This window comes from Bombus impatiens, unplaced genomic scaffold (genome assembly GCF_000188095.3).
Source record: "Bombus impatiens unplaced genomic scaffold, BIMP_2.2 scf_0317, whole genome shotgun sequence".
In the NCBI taxonomy this organism is placed as follows: Eukaryota; Metazoa; Arthropoda; class Insecta; order Hymenoptera; family Apidae; genus Bombus; species Bombus impatiens.
This window is the reverse complement of record NT_176736.1, coordinates 2,294,509-2,304,784: the sequence shown is the minus strand read 5'-3', so window position 1 is coordinate 2,304,784 and position 10,276 is coordinate 2,294,509. Positions and strand designations below refer to the sequence as shown.

Sequence of the window (10,276 nt, the reverse complement as noted above, 5' to 3'; positions counted from 1 at the left end):
GATCGCCGGTGAAAAATGCTTTTTCGCCGTCGATCGTACGGCTCTCGAAATACGTGTCCCGCCTCCTAATTGCGTGGAGCCCGGCGGCCGTTTTCGTTCGCGTAGCAAACTCTCATCCGGGGAACAAAAATCTGCCAGTAATCCCCGGAGCCGAACGCGCTGTCGAACGGAAAAGGAAAAGAGAACACACGGGGGCTGTCTCAAGGCGTCCGCCCATCGGAACAGGTAGAAATCTACGATCGCGCGTACCTGTTCGTCGCCCTTTACATTTGTACCTGACAACGGCTGGACCGAATCTGGAAGACAAATGGGATTACCACCGGCCTTGCGTTTTCCCTGGCCCTGAAGGGACGTTAGAAATTAAAAGAGGATTTGTACCGGTGGTTGATTCGTTGGTTTCTTTTTTTCTCGACACACCCTTCCCTTGACGGTGGGTGGTCGTTTCGGTACGGATTTTCAAAATGACGCAACGGGGATGGTAAAGTCTGCGACTTTGTCAGCGTCATGTCGCGGCTAAACAGCCTTCTTCTGAATTTTGTAAATAATCAAAGTTTGGATCTATCTTGACAAGAGGATAATCTGTATCTAATTTAAGAAGTCGGGTAGACAGTGAAACGAGTTAAGTTAAAGACTGCGTGGTGACTGTGAATGCAATAAACGAGGAAGTTGAGAAAAAAAAGAAAACGGTTGTTTCTCTTTTAATTAATTCCCGGTCGGATCTTGCTTCTCCTTTGGTCTTTATTCTCTAGAATCTCTCCTCCTTTATTACTCTCTCTCTCTCTCTCTCTCTTTCTTTTCCTAAGAAGACTGCGTTTAATGCACGATTATTTATTTAGTCGGCGACCGTCAGTGGCCACCGCATCGGAATTAATTGAAAGAAACCGCACACTACTATGCCTCTTACTCGTTAGGCTTTTCTACGCACATTACGCAAATTGCACGATAAGCTTTACGATCCGTGGTACGCGAGACGGAATACCGCCACCCGGTTTAATTACACGCACATCGGAAGAACAGCATCGTTACCTGAAAATTTTCCATCTCCAGATACTGTCCGGAAGCGTTAGAAAATGTCTTTCCCTTGAAAGCAAAAATAGACGAAAGTAAGAGGGAGGAAGGACCATGGGAGAAGGACAAAAAGAAAAGCAAACATACAGAGCACTGTTATCCTGTTCCAGGCTCATCGGGTTCGAAGCCGCTGTAGATCACGCTTAAGCCCCTCATAAATTTCTATAAATCTATTAACTCGCGATGCATTTACATAACAAAGAGAGGATATTCCGACGCGCTCTCTGCATCTGTCCACATCGATAAAAACCGTTCGCGAGCATAATTTTCGATCGCAAAAATATCGAGAAAAGTCTCAGGGATCGTGCGCCATCGATCGGTGATAATGAAACGACGCGATACGATTTCTCGCCCCGGCGCGACGAAGCGCTCGAAACGACAAACTATCTGTCGCGTTATTCCCTGGTCAGCCATTTCCAGGTCAGGATCGCGAGAACAGGAAGGATGGATCGGCTTGACGTAACCGCATATCGACAACCGTGCTATTACATTCTCAGATTGGCGTATCAGTCGCCATTGGCATTATCAGCTGTCCACCGGCTGAAATGCACTTCGCAGCGAAACTAGTGGCAGCTCCAGTCGATCCTCGGTGGCCTCTCATTGTCAGTTCGGTGTTTTACGGGGCCACCAGGTCACCGCAGCTTATAAAGGTAGCGCAGTTTGCTTTTATCCTTTCGCCTCGTTGGCATTGTGCGCTCCTTTTCTGCGAATCCTTTCGAAAGCCGTTCTTTCCACAGGCATAAATGTAACTCGAGATATATACTTCGCGAATGAAACGAGTCAAATAAGCCGCTGGTGTTCCTTCAAAATCCCTCCTCCGTCTCTGTTTCTCCAGCTTCCTCGTTTTCCTGCTTTCGTGCCATTTCCCCTGCGTTCTTACTCTCTCTCTCTCTCTCTCTCTCTCTCTCGCTCCCTCTTTATATAGGCGTGAACCACTCCGAGCCGCTCTTGACGTTCCAACCGGGAGGGAGATTGGGAAAACGTGCCCAGATATCCGCTTCCTTTTCGACGGTGGCCGTCTCGTAGCACTCTCGGCCAACCCTCGCCGCATTACGCCGCGAAATGAATCGCACCGCTGGAATGAATGAGAGAATAACGAGCGACGATCCCGAGTGTGATTTCCACTGGTGAATAGTTAAAGGTAGAAACGATGCGATTCGCTGAATGGCCGACCGTACTATGAAGGAAACGATCGTTATGAAATTTTCGGTGGAAATTTCCGAAACAAAAGTGTCAATTTAGTTTCATTAAAAAATAAATACAGCCTGTAAATCGATGGGATTAAAAACATTTAATCTAAGAACACCGTCGGTAATTTTCTTTAATCCGTTTGCAAGCGATTTTCAACTAAAATCTACTATCCACTCTCCATAATATATGAACAAATATAACAGGGAGGAAAATTCGTTCCCGATATAATAAATCTGTTTAAAATTGCAATTACGCCGAGCGTGCGAGGGGTCATCGTCCTCTACAAAACGGCCCGTCGGGAATTTTATTAAAAAATACACGTGGAAATGGTGTAAACGTCAATATTTGCTCTTCCCTCCTACTCATTATCCACTCTCGTTTCGCGCGTTCCTCATTAACGAAAAGGTCAGTGTTTCTACCGGATCTCTCCAATGCAATGCTTTTGCTCTGTAAATATCGAAAATCTCCTATCGACGAGATACCGCGCGATTCCAGTAAGGTGATATGATAGCACGCAATAGAACACGTTATTTCATAACTTCGCTACTTTCTCGAAAATCGTACTAATCTTATCGGACACGCCATCGTATCCAGAGTGCACCTGCATCTCTGTGCAATATTTGAAGAGCTCAGAATTTTTATGGCGCTTTTAGACCCGGTCCATACGCATCTCGTAGTTTTTTCTTCGAGTTCCGTGCACAGCCGGCCCCACTCTCTGCCACTCCTCTCTTAGAGAAGTCGTTAACAGACTTATCTCGCAGCGTGTTTGGTCAATTTGGAAAGCATCTCTTCGCTTTAGCGCTCGACGATTTCCATCCCGAGTCTCGGGTATACACCGGCTAACTTCGTCATCAGAGTGCTTCTTGCGTCTTACTTAAGAGCTACTTCCACTTTTAATACGCGCTTCGTGCTGCTTTTTATCTTATCGAACTTCTTTCTTCGCTCAACGCTTCCTCTTTTTTTTTTATTGGCTTCAGCTCCTTCCATTCGGCGGTCCGTCTTTGTATACAGGCTCTTACGCGCGCTTTCAACTAGGATGGAACAAGGTTAACGCGGGCTGTTCGCGTCCTCTCGAAAGTCTCACGCGATCGCATGTCTTTTCTTCGTTACTCTACCTTTTTGTAATAAATTTTATAAAATTCAAGAGCAATGGCGGGAAGATCGAGGCTACACTGGCTTAATGGCTCTTGATATTGCACTTTGGCGTAAAGTTGCACAAAATTGTAAATGTTTAACAGAGTGTCATTTCTGTTCGTTCAGTGTCCGTTAATAGGATAGCCAAAGAAAAGAAAGATTAGAGCAAATAAAACGTATTGAAACGATATAAATGACTATTACGTAGAATGTATGTGAACCGGTTCGTGATTGTTGGCGTTTTGTATTTCCCTACTCCCACCATTATACCCGCTCGAAGCCAATGTCGTTACGAATAATTTAATTGTGATGTTGGAACCTTTTAAATCTTTGGTATCTTATCGAGGAAGCTATAAAACTGGCCCGCAACGTTGCCTGAATATTTTAAGGCAATTGCCATCAAAATGTTACTTTTTATTGCCTCCCCACGCGTTCGATGTATCTCTTCAGCTATCCCTTGCGCGGTCGCTCGTTTTTCCACAATTTGTTCGTTCCCAGCTGTCTGAACTCGTTTTCCTTCGGTCAGGGCTTTTTTAATCATCGAAACGGAAACGTCGCATGGAAATTACAACGACGCTCATTGCCATGCGGGAAAAATATTATATTAGACCTTTTTTTCAGCGAAATTTTTCACGGTCCGCCCTCGACCACGTGGTATTTTTATCATGACCAGCGTAATACGGTGCTGCATATACGCAGCTTCCGTAAAATATGGTTACGTTGATTACTTTTTTTTCTCTCTCTGTGCCTCATGCCCCTGTTATCCTTACAAACCACCCCCTTAGCGGATCCCCATTTTACTGCGCTTTTCCCCTCGCTTCTTGTTCGGTTAATGTAAAGAATCGGATATGACTCACCAGAGAAGGGAACAGGAATTTTCAGCGGATTCATGGCGGCGTACAAATCGATACGTTCTGCGTTAAAACGCCCGCACGGATCTAATGGCTGATTTCGTATCCTTCCGGACCGTTCCGTCCTCGAATATCGTTCCCCAAAATGTTTCTTGCGAACTTTTCAGAAAACCACGCCGTATCGACACGGTGAGCTACGCGCTGGCTCACGGTCGAAACGTCGACACACGAGTTTATTTGAACGGTTACAGGAGAAAGGGAGAGAAGGCGGTGAAGAACGGAAGTGCGCGCACGAGCAACGCGGCCACCGGAAATAACAGACTGACCTTAACATGGCCACTGGTGCAAACTTTCAGATGTTATGAGTGTAAACTCGGGACGTACTATCATCCACCCCACAGTCAGATACGCGGCGCCCCGTTTTATTTATGAAACGAAAACATTCTCGCAGACCGGTGCGGCCGCGGCGAGAATAATTTTCTGCGCGCCGCCGCGAGAATAATTTTCCACGCGCCGCCGTTTCGAATTAACCGCGTCCGGCTACGTTTCGGCTGATACAGAAAGTTATCGTTGCACGGCTGCGTGCACCTTGTCGATCCAGTTTCCGCCAACCTGCCTGCCGGAATATTACGTTCCCTTGAGGTTACCTAGGTTATTACGTTCTCTTTCCGGCGAGTTGCTTGCTTAACGAATTCGTCGCGAATTCTCCGATGTAATTTCCATTGAAATTCCTGTTGGGTCGAAAGTTAAGATGTACCGTAACGTGTACGAGAAACCAAGATTTCCCAATTTTAATCTTTCGCGTGTTCGAGCATGTTTCTCGATTCGATGCGACGGGTCGACATAATTGTTGAAGATTTTAATCACGTCTGAACAGATGCTGCTGACAGTACTCGTCCCACTGTTACTCAATTAAAAAGAGAACAAAACCTAATTCTCTTTTATTAGCAAAGTTAAGTAACGTGAGATCAACCAACGTGGTTAATCCTATTATATTTCAAACGTCAGACGATCTCGCGAAAATCTGTTCCCTGGAAAGGGTAGCAACCCCTCTGAAATTAGGCTGGCCCCGTTAACAGCTGCGACAGCATGGCGAATTCCGAAACGCGATCAATTTATCAGAGAGAAACGTGGACGTGACTAGACTTAAGGCACGATACATATGGCCGATTTAACGATATTGACTGGGAAACTGGATTCATGATCGGTCCTGACTGCAAGAGATTATGCCTTTCCATAGAATATTTTCAGCGACGATATAAAACCGGCCGGGTTTGAAAACGCCAGTTAGAGAGGTGGGAGAGAGGCAGTCGTGTAAAGGAGAGGATCGAAGCCAATTATGCGCGGTACCAGCGTCAAATTCGTTACGGTGTTACATTGTAATCGAACACGCGCGACAGCCAGGGGAACGCAGTGAATGCGTTTAATGGGGGGAGAAATTTTTGGACAGTCGGGTCCAGGTCCAGATCCCGTGACTGGTAGCTTTTGTTGTAGGGTTTTCAGGATTTCGGACTAGGGTCTCCTCCCTACATTTCACTCTCTCTCTCTCTCCCTCTCTCTCTTGTTCACTATTGCCGTCCGATGATTTTGCAGTTCACCCCGTGCCGCCCTTGGCGTTAATTACTTTCTCGTTTTTGAGCGACGCTGTTCGCCGATTTTTCCTTTGTGCCTGATTAATGGACGCGGTAAATGCTGGCGTGCAAGCGGCGCGGCGTTCGTGAGATTGACAGACGCGACAGGAGTGCGGAACGCGATCCAGAGGGTAAATGGCAATTTTTTCGCCGTGAACCTGGCCCCACTGTTCAATTTCTACCTGGATCAGCATAGAGGACCGTCCAAATTTTGTGATCATAAAATCGAACATAATATCTCACCGTTAACGTATCATTCCTTCACTTCCCTTCTTCTATCACGATCATAGTTAAATCCGTACTTGGAAGAAAAAGATTCCAGCACAGATATTGTATATCGGAGATTTAAGCAAGGCCAAATCGCGGGAAAAGAAAATGGTATCTGTTCGAGATTTTCCAGCAGAACGTCTCGAAGGAAGGTAGCGAGTATCGACGTTGGTCTGCGCGGTCGTGAATTATTTACGAGCTTTCGCCGAGCCCGACCGTTTAATTCATACGGAAGGAACGATAATATCCGAGGGGGATGAGGGCCGAGAAGAACGGGAACGCGTCGTCGAGCCCGCCGACTGCGGCTCACCATTGTTACGCTCGGCGACGAGTTTGAAAAGGACAATTTTTCTGGCCGCTTTGCAATTCGTCGGATCTAGGACGGAAGACGAATGCCACGAAGCATCGCGGCGGATTCCTTTCAAACAAACTTTTCGGAATTCAGGCAAGCAAGCAGCCAGCCAGCCAGCCACGTTCCCTTCGTTTTCAAGCAGCGCTTCCTCCTTAGCGTTCCCTTGTTATTTCAATTGCCGGCACTCTACCTGTCATCGAAGTGTCAGTTCAGGCCTGGCCCGTTTTAAAAGAGCAAACCGCCGCGCTACAATTTCTCTGCCTCCCTCGTCCATTCAGGGGATGATAACCGTGAGAGGATCGAATACAGTCGGCGAGGCAGCATCTTGTCTCGTGTCTTCTCTGTGCGTACCTCTCTTTTCTCTTTCTCCCGCGCCCTGTCATCTTTCCTTCGTTTCTATACCTCCCTCCCTCGGTCTTTTGCGTTTTGTGCTCCTTTCTTCTCCGAGAATCCGCAAAACGGGCCGCGTCTGCCTATCATAACATCCTCGTTTTCACGATAACAATGTCGGCGTAACGAGACGTGCGACGGGAATATCGAATGCGAACGCAGGCAGGCAAACTGTCCGAGATAGGAATTGGAGATATTCGTGAACTTTCTCCCTTTGAGAGGTACAAATTTTTTACTTTAAGAGAACCTGCCGAACGTGACGATAGAAAGGGGTGCTGCGCGTCTCTTTCGTACATAGTTTCTTTCAAACACTAGTCTCGCGTTGTGTATGAGAAACGTTAACGCGATATTCATAGTGGTTCTCGTCTTTCTCTTAAATTCGTAGTTTCTTTCAAACAGGATCCTTGCGCTGTGTGCGAGAAATGTTAACGTGATATTCATAGTCGCTCTCATCTTTCTCTTAAATCCTCAATTATCATTCTCTTAAACGATTTCAACATTTGTATAAGCTTCTTCAAATGCTAAATGTACTTTTAATAGCTGCCACGATGCATTTTCCAAGCTTAGACTCGTAAAAGAAATATGTGTGTATATCCTAATTGTATTATAATTAGACTGCGAGTGTTTATGCACGTGGGAGAATTTAAAGCTGCAAAAATGAAGAGGACGCGTATTCTACGCGAAAGATATGTAAAATATTTGAGATAAAATATTTCATACCTTACAATTATATGTATCTTGGAATTAATAGACGAAAGAAATCGTCGTTTACATTACGTTCATAAAAATATGAAATTGCATAAATATTCAGAGTCTACCTAAGTGTCTTAAATTGGCAATTGATTTTTCAAGCAGTCGGATTCAATCATTCCTGTAATAGCTCGAGCGTTTCCAATTAAAATTAATACCAATTTTTCTCGGCGAATTTCACCGTCGATTATACCACTTTGTGTATCATTTTCCGTATTTATGCACCGTAATTTTTGTAATCTGCCGTGTGCACGCCCGGAATTACGAGAATTTCATACCCGGTACGATTTTATTAAACGGCACGTTCGCGCAATCGGAATTTCACCCGTGTAAAGGTAAACAAGAACTTCAAGCACAGCTGGCATTCGTTTTCTTACGATGGTAAACGTTAAATGCATTAGCGTTTAACAATGCGCGAGAACGCGTGTAATCATTAGCCAAGCACAAAAGCTTCGCCCGCTTTGTTTTCCAACTCTAGTTGTCGTTACGTGCATTTAATATCGGAACACGATCAACCGATCAGAATGGTTTCGTTAAATTAAATCGAATTGTTGTTCCACTTACATAAACAACAACTTCTGTTTCCATCACGTGTAGGAATTAATTCGGTGCCGTCGCGTGGAATCAATTACAGGTGCATTTTAAACGGAGAATCCAAACAGTTGTGGGGTACTTGCAGTGATCCAAGAAACAATTAGCTGTTGTTTGAATAAATTAGGATAATAATGAGTTTATCAGAAGAGAAAAAAAAAAGAAAGGACGTCAAATTAATTTCTACGATCAATACAATAAAATCGCGTCAAATACGATACACAAGAAAATTTCTACTCTGCACGTAGTTCCATGTATAGCTTATCGATATTCTCGGCTTTTATCTCTGCGATCTATCGAACAATGGAAACTTCAATAGGAAAACGGTACGCGGACCGTTCGATAATTTACGGGTACGTGTAATCAAATAAGAAAAGAGGAAGAAGATGGCGCAGAGTTGTAGCGGATGTTCCTCGATGCAAATTAATACGTAGAAAAGGGATTTCTCGGGAACAGAAAACAGTGTTCGACGAGAGAACGACGCTAAAGGCGGAGGTGAAAAATCCAAACGAGACTGGCTTCGGTAGAGGCTGGTGGCCGTCATTAGAGACTTTGAGGCCGCGCACCAAATTACGCGTGGATCCCCGTATGATCCTCGCTTTATTAAATCTACCGTGTAATTTTCGTTCCGTTCGTTCCAATTCGACGGGTTCCACGTGCGTGTCTCTGTACCATTAGACCCTTTTCGTCCATTCTTCCTCTCTTTTTTCTTCCTTCCTCCTTTCCCCTCCCTCTATTTTCCGTGTAATAATCCCTTGTTTATGGCCCATGACTATAGGAATCTTCGTGACAATCGATCCCGGTGTGCCCCGAATCTTCGACATCTCGTGAAAAAAGGAACGACATTCGGCCCTTTCTCCTGTCCCCATCCTTTTCTGCCGCGCCGTTAATTTATTCAGCAAACACACACGTTGAAATACGAACACGCGCGAAGAGGGAGAGTTCGATCGTACGGAGGAGTCGCGAGGAGAAACGGAACAGCCGGCTGTAATTCAATGAAAAGGGGCTGAATCAACGCCGCGAGAAATCGATAATTTACGGCTGTGATTCGTCACGCCTTCGTGTTAATTGTTTTTACCAGAGCCAACGGTTTATCCGTGGGACGGCTCATTAAAAGTATCCCCCCTCTCCGCCCAGCTGGATCACCAAATAGAAGACTCTTCGATTATCGTATTCGTTGATTTCGTCAGGGTTCCCAGTCCGATCCATTGCGCAATAGTCGTCATCGACTTCGTAGCTTGGTAAGACGAGAGAGATAGGTTTTTTACAGAAGGGGCGAGACCGAGAAGTCGAGCAACGGGTATCCTTTAGCTCGTCGAGGCCGATCAGGCGAGGAGAAAATATCGCGCGACCCGTTGAAATCGATTATACGCCGCTTCGATAGTTCCGACACGTCCCCAGGAGGGAATAGCTAAGTACAAATTTAAAAAGGCTTCATTGGCTGGCGCCAACAGATCTGGGCGAAAGCGAGAAAAGGTGAAACTTTCGATTGATTTTTTCATGGCGAGTTCGCAGTCGCTAGTAATCCGAAATTCCCCCGTCTTTCCATCTCCTTTCTTTAATAGCGTAAGGTCTCGGGGAAAAAGGGTAGGAAGGACGAAATGAAAAGGAGATTGTAGATGGTTGCCGCGGCGTCTCGCAACCGAGAGAACTTCCCTCTTTCTCTGATTCTCTTTATCCAACTTGTTCTTTGTTTACACGACTTCTGAATGAAACGGAGAAACTATTCGGCGGCGGCGCTTTAATTAATAAGCGGATACACGGATACACGTATCTCACCCACCTGTCCTCCCCTTTTCTCGTCCTGTGTGTACCTACGTGTACGTGTGTATGTGTGTGTTGTTCATCAAGGTAGTTCGATAATTTCGTGTATAAATCGACGCAAATATTTAACCTATCGTGCAAATAAATGTTCGTTACGGTGAAATTATCGACATCAGTGCGACCAGAAACGTTCGTTCGCTCCCATTTATAAATTGGAAAATTAGATTACCTGGCTATCGTTTAAGCATCTTCCAGAACGCCACAATTTTTCGTCGATCGACTGACCG

General features: G+C 45.3%; 1 protein-coding gene across 1 annotated transcript in view; it reads left to right on the top strand.

Annotated features, from left to right (window-relative positions):
- LOC100740501 (toll-like receptor 6) overlaps positions 1-10,276 on the top strand; it is a 48,184-nt gene that overhangs the window by 7,825 nt on the left and 30,083 nt on the right. The window lies entirely within an intron of this gene.